The sequence below is a fragment of the Neoarius graeffei genome, chromosome 5 (genome assembly GCF_027579695.1).
Source record: "Neoarius graeffei isolate fNeoGra1 chromosome 5, fNeoGra1.pri, whole genome shotgun sequence".
Lineage (NCBI taxonomy): Eukaryota > Metazoa > Chordata > Actinopteri > Siluriformes > Ariidae > Neoarius > Neoarius graeffei.
Window position 1 is genome coordinate 98334142 of NC_083573.1, and position 12202 is coordinate 98346343.

Consider the following 12202-nt stretch of genomic DNA (forward strand, 5'->3'; position numbering starts at 1 on the left):
TAAGGCGCCATACCATAAATCCGGGGACCCGGGTTTGATTCCGCCCGAGGTCATTTCCCGATCCCTCCCCGTCTCTCTCTTCCGCTCATTTCCTGTCTCTGCACTGTCCTATCTAATAAAGGTGCAAAAAGCCCCCCAAAAAAATCTTTAAAAAAAAACATTTCCATTGGATTAAGGTCAAGTTTATTTGTAAAGCGCTTTTAACAATAAACATTGTCGCAAAGCAGCTTTACAGAATTTGAACGACTTAAAATATGAGCTAATTTTATCCCTAATCTATCCCCAATGAGTGAGCCTGTGGCGACGGTGGCAAGGAAAAACTCCTTCAGACGACATGAGAAAGAAACCTGGAGAGGAACCAGACTCAAAAGGGAACTCATCCCCATCCGGGCAACAACAGACAACATGACTATAACATTAACAGTCCTAACAAAGTCAGCTTCATTGATGTTATAAACCCCCCACCGACGGAAACCCGAGCGCAAAACAGTTCACGACAACCGTAGTCCCAAAGTCAGCAAGTCAACTGCAGTCCCCAGCCACAAAAGCACCACTGCAAGAGTCCAGAGCGTCCTCCAGGTGCGACCCCCAACTGTCCACATGGGACCGCCCTCCACAGGAGCGATGCGATGAGACTCCAACCAGACACAGGGCACCAGGATGGATCAGGCAGGTCTGAGGAGCAGAAGAGGTCAGCATCTCGATCCCAGGACTGACATGTAACTCAGAGGGACAGATTTTTTTTTTGGAGGGGGTGGAGAAGAGAGAGAAAACACAGGTTGTTAGGTATGCCCAATGTCACCTGAATAAGTAGGAACAGTATACATATTGCACTGAGTACAAGCAGGGACTCCGGCAACTAACTATGACAGCATAACTAAAAGGAGAGAGCCAGAAGGTAACACAGGCATGAGGGAGCCCCGGGACATAAAGCAGCAGCCACTACACCGTCAACAAACTCGAGTGAGCAAGTGAGTGGGGACTGACAGCATCCATACATCCCAGTTTACCAAAACACTCTATGTCTGAGGACCCTCCAGATCTACTCCTTTACCTCATAAACACCATTAACAAAAGGCTTGACTAAACAGATATGTTTTCAGCCGAGACTTAAACGCTGAGACTGTGTCTGATTCCTGAACATTACTTGGAAGGCTGTTCCATAACTGTGGGGCTTTGTAAGAAAAGGCTCCGCCCCCTGATGTAGCCTTCACTATACGAGGTACCAGCAGATAGCCTGCACCTTTTGATCTAAGTAGGCGTGGCGGGTCATAGAGAAGCAGAAGTTCACTCAGGTACTGTGGTGCGAGACCATTCAGTGCTTTAAAGGTCAATAGTAGTACTTTATAATCAACACGAAATTTGATTGGGAGCCAATGCAGTGTGGATAAGACAGGGGTGACGTGGTCATATTTTCTAGTTCTAGTAAGGACTCTTGCTGCTGCATTTTGAACTAACTGGAGCTTGTTTATGCACTTATTAGAACATCCAGACAGTAAGGCATTACAATAATCCAACCTGGAGGTAACGAAAGCACGAACTAGTTTTTCCACGTCATGTAGTAACATTAAATTTCTTATCTTAGCAATATTTCTGAGATGAAAGAAAGCTATCCGGGTGATGTTATCAATGTGAGTTTCGAATGAAAGACTGGGGTCAATAATCACTCCGAGGTCTTCTACTGCTGCACGTGAAGAAACAGAAAGGCCATCCAGAGTTACTGTGTCATCAGAAAACTTGCTTCTAGCTGCATGTGGTCCGAGTACAAGTACTTCAGTCTTGTCAGAGTTAAGCAGAAGGAAGTTAATAAGCATCCAGTGTCTAATGTCCTTTATACATTCCTCAATTCTATTAAGCTGGTGTCTCTCATCAGGTTTTGCAGAAACATACAACTGTGTGTCATCAGCATAACAGTGGAAACTAATACAATGTTTACGAATAATATCACCCAGAGGTAACATACGGTATATAAAGAAAAAAGCAGTGGACTCAAGACAGAACCTTGTGGAACACCAAACTTTACCTCAGCACGTCTAGAAATATCACCATTTATATCAACATACTGATAGCGATCAGTTAAATAAGACCTGAGCCAGGAGAGGGCCATTCCCTTAACTCCCACAACATTTTCTAGTCAATCCAGAAGAATGGAATGATCAATGGTATCAAATGCTGCACTAAGGTCAAGCAACACAAGCAGCGAGACACAGCCCTGATCAGACGCCAACAGTAGGCCATTTACTACTTTAACCAGAGCTGTTTCTGTGCTGTGATGAGGTCTAATTCCTGACTGATACATTTCATGGATGTTATTCCTATTTAAATATGAGCAGAACTGCTGTGCCACAGCTTTTTCAAGGATCTTGGAGATAAAGGGGAGGTTTGATATTGGCCGATAATTGGACAGCTGACAGGGATCAAGGTCAGGTTTTTTAATCAGGGGTTTGATAACTGCTAGAATTTATTATTTTTAGAAGCGGTTCAATTACTTCAGGTATTATCTGTTTGAATAGGCGTGTAGGTAAGGGATCTAGTACACAAGTTGAGGCTTTGGATGCCGAGATTAATGAAAGTAATTCAGTTTCTTTTAGGGGAGTAAAACATTCTAATTGCTGATCTGATAATTATATTGTTAACTACAGGGTCACTTACATTGTCTGACCTTAAATTAGTAGTTTGAATTTTTTGTCGGATATTCTCAATTTTGTCATTAAAAAAATTCATGAAGTCGTTGCTATTACATACTACAGGTGTGCATGTGTTGATAGTGGACTTATTCCTGGTTAATTTTGCTACAGTATTAAATAGGAATCTAGGATTATTTTTGTTATCTTCTATTAGGGAGGAGAGATATGTTGATCTCGCAGCACTAAGAGCTTTTCTATACTTCAGGAAGCTCTCCTTCCACGCTAATTTGAACACTACCAATTTTGTTTGACACCATTTACGTTCCAATTTTCGAGTGGTCTGTTTTAATGTGCGAGTGTCATCATTATACCAGGGTGCTAATTTTTTGTCTCTGACCATTTTCCTTTTAAGATGAGCTACATTATCTAAGGTATGGCAGAATGTTGACTGAGCATTCAGTTGCCTGATCAAGTTATGCAGGGGCTGACAGTGACCCAATCAAAGTTGATAACTCTGGGAGATAATTTATAAAGCTCTGTGCAGTAGTTGACGTGAATGTACGTTTAATACAGTAGCGTGCTGAGGTGCATATATTATTACTCAGACATAATGACATTAAGGTCAGGACTTTGACTTGGCCATTCCAAAACATTCACTTTATTCTTCTTTAACCATTCTTTGGTAGAACGACTTGTGTGCTTAGGGTCGTTGTCTTGCTGCATGATCCACCTTCTCTTGAGATTCAGTTCATGGACAGATGTCCTGACATTTTCCTTTAGAATTCACTGGTATAATTCAGAATTCATTGTTCCATCAATAATGGCAAGCCGTCCTGGCCCAGATGCAGCAAAACAGGTCCAAACCATGATACTACCACCACCATGTTTCACAGATGGGATAAGGTTCTTATGCTGGAATGCAGTGTTTTCCTTTCTCCAAACATAACGCTTCTCATTTAAACCAAAAAGTTCTATTTTGGTCTCCTCTGTCCACAAAACATTTTTCCAATAGCCTTCTGGCTTGTCCACATGATCTTTAGCAAACTACAGACGAGCAGCAATGTTCTTTTTGGAGAGCAGTGGCTTTCTCCTTGCAACCCTGCCATGCACACCATTGTTGTTCAGTGTTCTCCTGATGGTGGACTCATGAATAAGCCAATGTGAGAGAGGCCTTCAGTTGCTTAGAAGTTACCCTGGGGTCCTTTGTGACCTCGCCGACTATTACACGCCTTGCTCTTGGAGTGACCTTTGTTGGTCAATCATTCCTGGGGAGGGTAACAATGGTCTTGAATTTCCTCCATTTGTACACAATCTGTCTGACTGTGGATTGGTGGAGTCCAAACTCTTTAGAGATGGTTTTGTAACCTTTTCCAGCCTGATGAGCATCAACAACGCTTTTTCTGAGGTCCTCAGAAATCTCCTTTGTTTGTGCCATGATACACTTCCACAAACATGTGTTGTGAAGATCAGACTTTGATAGATCCCTGTTCTTTAAATAAAACAGGGTGCCCACTCACACCTGATTGTCATCCCATTGATTGAAAACACATGACTAATTTCACCTTCAAATTAACTGCTAATCCTAGATGTTCACATACTTTTGCCACTCACAGATATGTAATATTGGATCATTTTCCTCAATAAATAAATGAACAAGTATAATATTTTTGTCTCATTTGTTTAACTGGGTTCTCTTTATCTACTTGTGTGAAAATCTGATGACGTTTTAGGTCATATTTATGCAGAAATAGAAAATTCTAAAAGGTTCACAGACTTTCAAGCACCACTGTATGTTATTATGTCAGGAAAAGCTTGGAGAAGGCCAGTGTGCCAGAGGACTGGTGATGCACAAATGTTACACTGATTTATAAAAAAGGTTTGAGAAATCTTCCAGGAAATTACCACCCTGTGAGTTTAACTTCAGTTTGCAGCAAAGTTTTTGAGCCCATACTCAAGGATGCTATTGTGCATCACCTAGAGGCCTACAAGCTTGTGAAGAATTCGCAGCATGGATTTAGATGTGGGCACATAGGAAGCAGAGGGTGGTGATTAATGGGAAGATGTCAGATTGGTTGAACGTCACTAGCGGAGTGCCCCAGGGCTCAGTTTTGGGCCCAATCCTGTTGATCATCTTTGTCGATGATATAGACGAAGGATTAGCCAGTAGTGTTCTGAAATTCGCTGATGACACCAAGGTACTGAGAAGAGTTGCTACTGTGGATGAAGCCTTCACCTTTCAGGAAGACCTTCATAAGTTATATGAGTGGAGTTTGGAGTGGCAAATGATGTTTAATGCCCAGAAATGTAAGGTAATATACATCAGTGTCAAAAACCCAAGATACGGCTACTTCATGGGAGACAAACTCATCGATGTAACATTTGAAGAGAAAGACCTAGGAGTTTATATCTATGAGACACTGAAACCTAGCAGACATGTGGCTCGTATAGTAAAGAAGGTAAATCAAATATTCGGAATAATAAGGAGGACATGTGAGGATAAGAGTATGGGGCTGTATCAAACCCTAGTGCGACCCCACTTAGACTACTGTGTTCAAGCATGGAGACCCTTTCTACAACAGGATGTAGATAATATAGAGAACATCCAAAGGAGAGCTACTAGAATGATGGAAGGATTGAATAACATGGATTATCAAGATCAACTAAAAGCTACAGGTCTTATACCACTCAAAGTCAGGAGGTACAGGGTTGACTCACTAGAGGTTTACAGGATTATGCACAGCATTGATAAGTTAGACTTGGAGTACTTCTTTGAACTCAAGGAAGGGAACAGGTTGAGAACAAGAGGCCATAGCAAGAGCATAATTAAGCAGAGGCATAATTTGACGCTTCTGAGATATTGTTTCTCCCAGCAAGTTGTTACCCACTGGAATAGTCTGTCTGAAGAAGCAATGAATGGCAATTATTATTAGTCCTCTTGCATGTAGTGCATAGAGCTAGCCAGGGAAGTCAGGGCCCTCCATCTTTGCCGATCCTCTGCCAATTGGCGGGCTTGTTGCAGGGTGGTGTTGCAGGCTTCCAGGGTCCTTGGCCACAACATCTAGCCACCGGGTGTGAGGGGCTCCTCGGGGGCGTCTCCACCCTGCTTGGTGTGGGTCAAAGTCTAAGAGCACCCGTGTTGGGTGGTCAGGAGGGAATCGAAATACATGGCCAAACCATCTTCGTGAATGCCAATACACTAAGTGAATTTAAAAACCACATTGACCCAATTCTGAAGTGTGTGTGTGTGGGGGGGGGGGTGTCAAAGAAGACTTCCTGGCCCCGTAACACGGTCCACCAACGACTACGTGTACTTTATGATCATCGGTGGATCCAAGGTAAATCAAGGTAAATTATTCCAATCCCACTAGTGCTGGGATCAGACCACACAAATTCAGCTTGATTTTGTTGTGGCTGACAAATTTCCAGCATTGGACCTGAATATGAGCGTTGGGAACAACGAACAGGTCTTATAGGGCGACTATCAAAGAATAACAATGTGGTGTCTGGAACACCCCATGACCCTCATGACACCCCAACGAAAAGTTGAACATGTCAGAATTTTTGTATTTTCTCATCAAGTTTGATGACTCCTATGATATGTTCCTTGTGTAGCCATGACTGACAAATTCTTGACCTGCCTCCTCAAAAACACACGAACATGAATGATGATTGGTCAGGGTCAAACTTGTAGTGGTGCCAGTCTCCTAACCAAGACACAGCAAGGATTTATGGCTCTATGAGTCTCTAATCTGACATGGTGACCATCATGAAAGACAAAACTACTGTGTAGTCCGATTCTGGCATAACTCCAAGCAACAACGGCCGCTCCTGGAGTTATTTTTTTACTTTATAACTGCTTGTGATATTTTTTAAATAAATTTACTTGGTTCCACTTCCAAAACCTCTCTAACGACTCGGTAATTTAAACCACACCAACCCTGACGAGGAGAAAGCAGGTACTGAAGATGAATGAAAGAATGACTGAATGAACGAATGCAGTAAATGTGTCACGTAGGGTCACGTGAGCAACCTGCTGTGTCCAACACACTCCTGTGAGCTGATGAACGTTCTGCTGATGGACCATTGCACGGTTAGAAATTAATAGCAGCAAAGCAAAGCAAATAAAGCATTAGACTTGCAAATATTCTCAGATCCTCATCTGTACATCAACTTTACTTTTTGCCAAAACTGGACAAAGTTCATGACCATTGACAAAGTTCAGTGATTGTTCTATTTTGCATGTGTGGTTGAAGTCATTTAATGAAAACTTACTCTACTTTCGAATTCACAAAATAACATCGCATTCAATTTTCCAGAAACGATATAAACAATTGTCAAATCAGCAAAACATTACAAAAGTGCCTCGACAAATATCATCTCAAAACCAACAGGCTCATTCATGGAAGTCGGATCTCAAAATTCACCTGGAAGAGACGTCGCAAAGAGCCGACTCGTTTGCAGTGACGTCATTATAAGGCCTATTTCACAGACATGGCTGTCTTTTTGAATAACACCAACTAACTCCTGCAACTAGGTCCAGTATATTTACACCGATCAGCCATAACGTTGATTATCTCATTACAATGGCACCTGTCAGGGGGTGGGATATATTAGGCAGCAAGAAAGAGAACAGTTCTTGAAGCTGATGTGTTGAAAGCAGGAAAAATGAGCAAACGTAAGGAGTGGCTTTGACAAGGGCCAGGTTGTGATGGTGAGATGACCTGGGTCTGAACATCTCCAAAATGGCCCATCTTGTGGGGTGTTCCTGGTAAGTGGTCCAAGTGATGACCGGTGTGAGACAAGGGTGTGTGATGTCAACACTACTCTTCAACCTTGCCATTGATTGGGTGATGTGATGAACAACAGAAGATCAAAACAAAGGTACAAGATGGAGACTCTTTTCATTTCTGGAAGACTTAGATTTTGCAGACGATCTAGCATTACTGTCCCATACTTAACAACATATGCAGGAGAAATCATCTCGCCTCAGTGATTTTGCTCAACAGATTGGCCTGACGATCAGCCAAAAGAAATCAGAAGTTATGACAAACACTCAGAACCCGTCCCCAATCAAGGTAAATGGCAAAGTTCTACAAACAACAGAGGAGTTTACCTATCTGGGAAGCATTGTTACAAGTGAGGGAGGAGTAGGTAAAGATATCAAGAACCGACTCAGTAAAGCTAGATACTGTATGCCTTCAATATGCTCAACAATGTCTGGAAGTCTCAGCAATACAGTATTTAAGACCAAACAAACTGTATCAGAGCTGCGCCCTTTCCACTCTTCTATATGCATCAGAATGCTGGAGAATGACAGAAGATCACCTTAAACTATCCGTCTTCCACACAAAGAACTTACGAAGAATCCTGAGAATATTTTGGCCAAATAAGATCTCAAATGAAAAACTACTGAGTAAATGCAAACAAGAGAGCATGGGAACTGTACTTGTGAGAAGGAGATGCAAGTGGATAGGGCATGTCCTCAGAAGGGAAAAGCATGACAATGCAAAACCAGCGCTGTATTGGACACCTGAAGGAAAGAGAAAACGGGGTAGGCCAAAGAACACCTGGCACAGAACGGTGGAGGGAGAACTGAAAACATGGGGGGACACATGGGGTACCATCATCCAGAGAACAGCCCAAAGCAGGCAGGAGTGGAGGGCTTTTGTTGCTGCCCTACATGCCAGTCAGGCCTAACGGGCAGAAGTAAGTAAGTAAAAGTGGTCCAAGGACCCAAAGGACAACCGGTGAACTGGTAACAGGGTCATGGGTGTCAACGTTGATTCGCATGGGGCATGAAGGCTAGAACATATGGTCCAGTCCAGAAGAACAGAAGAGTTACTGTTGCACAAACTGCTGAAAAAGTTAATGCTGGCTAAAACTGAAAGGTGTCAGAATTAACCTTTTCAGCAGTTTAACTTTAGACAGTTTCACCAAATGACCAAGTATAATATTTTTTGTCTCATTTGTTTAATTGGGTTCTCTATCTAGTTTTAGGACTTGTGTGAAAGTCTGATGTTTTAGTTCATATTTATGGAGAAATATGAAACTCTGGGGTGGCACGGTGGTGTAGTAGTTAGCACTGTCGCCTCACAGCAAGAAGGTTCTGTGTTCGAGCCCAGGGGCCGACGGGGGCCTTTCTGTGTGGAGTTTGCATGTTCTCCCCGTGTCTGCATGGGTTTCCCTCACAGTCCAAAGACATGTGGATTAGGTTGATTGGCTACTCTAAATTGCCCATAGGTGTGCATGTGTACCTGCCATCAGATGAGGGTTTGAGTCCTTCTGGTGTGCTAAGGGAAGCTAGTCGATAGCTTCCTGGATCGCCGACCCTCAACTATGAGGATGGCGATAGACAGACAGAACCAGAGAGTTCACAAACTTTCAATCCCCACTGTATACATTATAACTTTCAGATGATTAGCTCTCAACTTTCATCGAGCTGCTGTAATCATCGAGACTCTCCTGTGCTCATCCCAGGAGTTTCATTCAAAATCTTTAAACACACTAATGCTCGTCTTTACTCTTCTATTCTACACCTGTAGATTTACACCAGATTGTTAAAAGTGCTATATGTGTATTAATGCAGACACATTCTGTCTTTTTGGGTTGGTCTTTAAAATTCTGATTTAGTCTCGGACCTGGCTTCGACATGTATGCACATAATTTAGGAGAGGTTAACTGTTCTAGGCCAATTTGACTCCAAGGAATAACTTGGGATGTGTGCCAAAATCGCTATCCAGGGCAAACAGCCTGAAAATTACTAATCCAAGATGGCCGCCGGTATTACGGTATTATTATTATTATTGTGTTACTCTTCATGTTGCTGACCCTGGTTTATGTGACACACGTAAACACTAATTAGATCAGATTAGATTCACTTTATTCATCCCACATCGGGGAAATTCACGTGTTACAGTAGCAAGAAAATGTCAAACAGATAACAAATAAAACTGAAATAAAAATAGACAAACAAAAGATTAAATACAGAGGGCTATTTGCATTACGAGGCGAGGTGGCCAAGTGGTTAGTGCTTGACCACTAAGCGAATGGTCCCCGCTTCGAGCCTCGCCTCGGATGGTGATCTGGGGCTCGCCTCCTGTCCACCCAGCAGTGAATGGGGACCTGGTGGAAACACTGGGGAAGTTGAAGGCGGCGAGGAAAGGAACTGGCCACCCTACCTCACCATGCCGACGGCCTAGACAGAGTGTGCTCTCTAACAGGCACTCCCCAACGTACGTATGAAAAAACGTATATGGGACTTTTAATTTGCATTATCTACTGTGAAAAAGTATAGAAAAATTGCCTTATTGAGAGGCTCGGAAAAATTGCACATTACAGGTAGACTCTGTATATACACACGCACACACATATATATATAAATATTATGTATACAAGTATGCATAAACAGTGGCATGCACAGATAGACACGAGGTGGTGCTCAAGCACCTGCCCCTCTGCCCTCTGTCCAAAAAAGTGCCCTTTTGATTTTTTTTTTTACAGTTTACTGAGGCCAATGTCGACATGATCTTTTAGAAAAGCTGCAGCATTAAAAGTGTGTGTGAAAATAATGTCCCGATGTGTGCCCCCTCCGCACACACACCGGACCTTTGTCTCTCTTGCTCTGTCACGTGAACAAGCGTGCAGTGCATTCAATGTGAGGTTGCAGCAGCATAGCATCCTGGAAGCCATGGCCTTGTCGTAGCACAGACAACACATCGGGCAGTCAGTCAGCTCTTCCCCTGCCCCACCAGCCAGGTAACACATGAATCGAGTGAAAATGTATTGTTTGCCCTCTAAGCCCAAGCTGTAATTATTTTGTCGTGAAGTAGCCCGTCGCATACAGAAACAACTGCACATGGCAGCCTTTGCCAGCTTATTTGCTCCCTTTCCATATGGAGAAACAAACTGAACAACATTTTAAATGTAGCCTAAACCATTGAGGCAACCCCACTCTCCATCAATTCCGACCTGTTTTTATAACATGATTAAGAATATCACGTTATGCTCGTATGCACGCCGTTATGCAAATAAAGGAGAGCTCTGTTGAGGCCATTGAGTGTGTATATTTCGTTACAAATTTTAAGACGATCTCATGGAAATCTGTGAATAAACACAGCCTTGAGACTCAAGTCAGTGACGGGAAGATCAGACTTTCAGACTTTATCAGACTTTTTAAAGATGGAACTACAGAAAAATACCCAAAACTTTGATATGATTATGAACACAAGAGGAGGGTTAAATCTCAGACTTTTATAATAAGGTGTTCCACATGCGCAAAAAAGTGCCCTTTTTTCCACCCAGAGCACTTCCCCCTAAAATGTCTGTGCACGCCACTATGCATAAAAATAGTTTAGGGCCTATATTATTGCACATAATAATTGCATCGATGAGAGATGGCAGAGGTAGTAGTGGTGAAGTAGTGCAAATATAACGACAAACAGGTTATTGGTGCTACGTTACAAGTTGTGGGTGTTATACAGTCTGACAGCAGTAGGTATGAATGACCTGCGGTATCTCTCCTTCTTACACCGTGGGTGTAGCAGTCTACGACTAAACGAGCTGCTTAAAGCCCCCACAGCCTCATGTAGGGGGTGAGAGGGGTTCTCCATGATAGAGGTCAGCTTGGTTAACATCCTCCTCTCAGCCACCACCTCAATGGAGTCCAGAGGACAGTCCAAGACTGAGCCAGCCCTTCTGACCAGTTTATTACGTTTTTTCCTGTCCCTCTCTGAACTTCCACAGCCCCAGCAGACCACAGCGTAGAAAATCGCTGATGCCACCACAGAGTCATAAAAAGTCCTAAGCAGTGTCCTGCACACACCAAAAGCCCTCTGTCTTCTCAACAGCTGGAGACGACCTGATGATAACGTGATGTTACGGTAAAAGTCGTATTGTCGGCTGTTAAACATTTAGGCTCTCAAGATATCGCTGCCTACCAAAGTGATGCTTTGTTTTATATTTTTCACTTTAAGTTAACGTCCCATTGATCATGATTGAAAATACAATTTCTTTATATTAAATCAAACGCTTGCTTTCTTATACTGTCCTAAATTATGTGCAATAGTTCTCCCAATTCCACGATTTCGTGTTTGACAGAGGGTTATTCTGTTTTTCTCATGTTTTCTGTGAAACTGCAATTTTGGCCAAGCTTGTTCCCTTTTCCTTCAATCATGAAAATGAGGTCACTAATGGATTCCCCAAACCCACATATTAGCCTAGTCTCGCAAGCGAGCAAAATACAAAAACAGCTAAACAATTAGAGAATGCTAAACGTATAAAATAAATTAATGATTAAATTGTATCTCCTATTTTCTTTTCGTTTTTCGTATTTGTTTATACGACGTTCGTTCAATTGGTTGCATGTCGTTTTGATGCTCTGTCGCCACTTAACACGATCAGCAACAAAGTCAGACCATGTATTGAGCAAACCACCAATTTTTAATAAACTTTTGCAATTGTCTTTAAAACGTAATCTTGGACGCCCGACCGTTCTTGCCCCTTCTGCTAATTCACCGAACATTAGCATTTTGACCATTCGAGTGTCCTCCATCCGAGCAACATGTCCAAGCCAACGT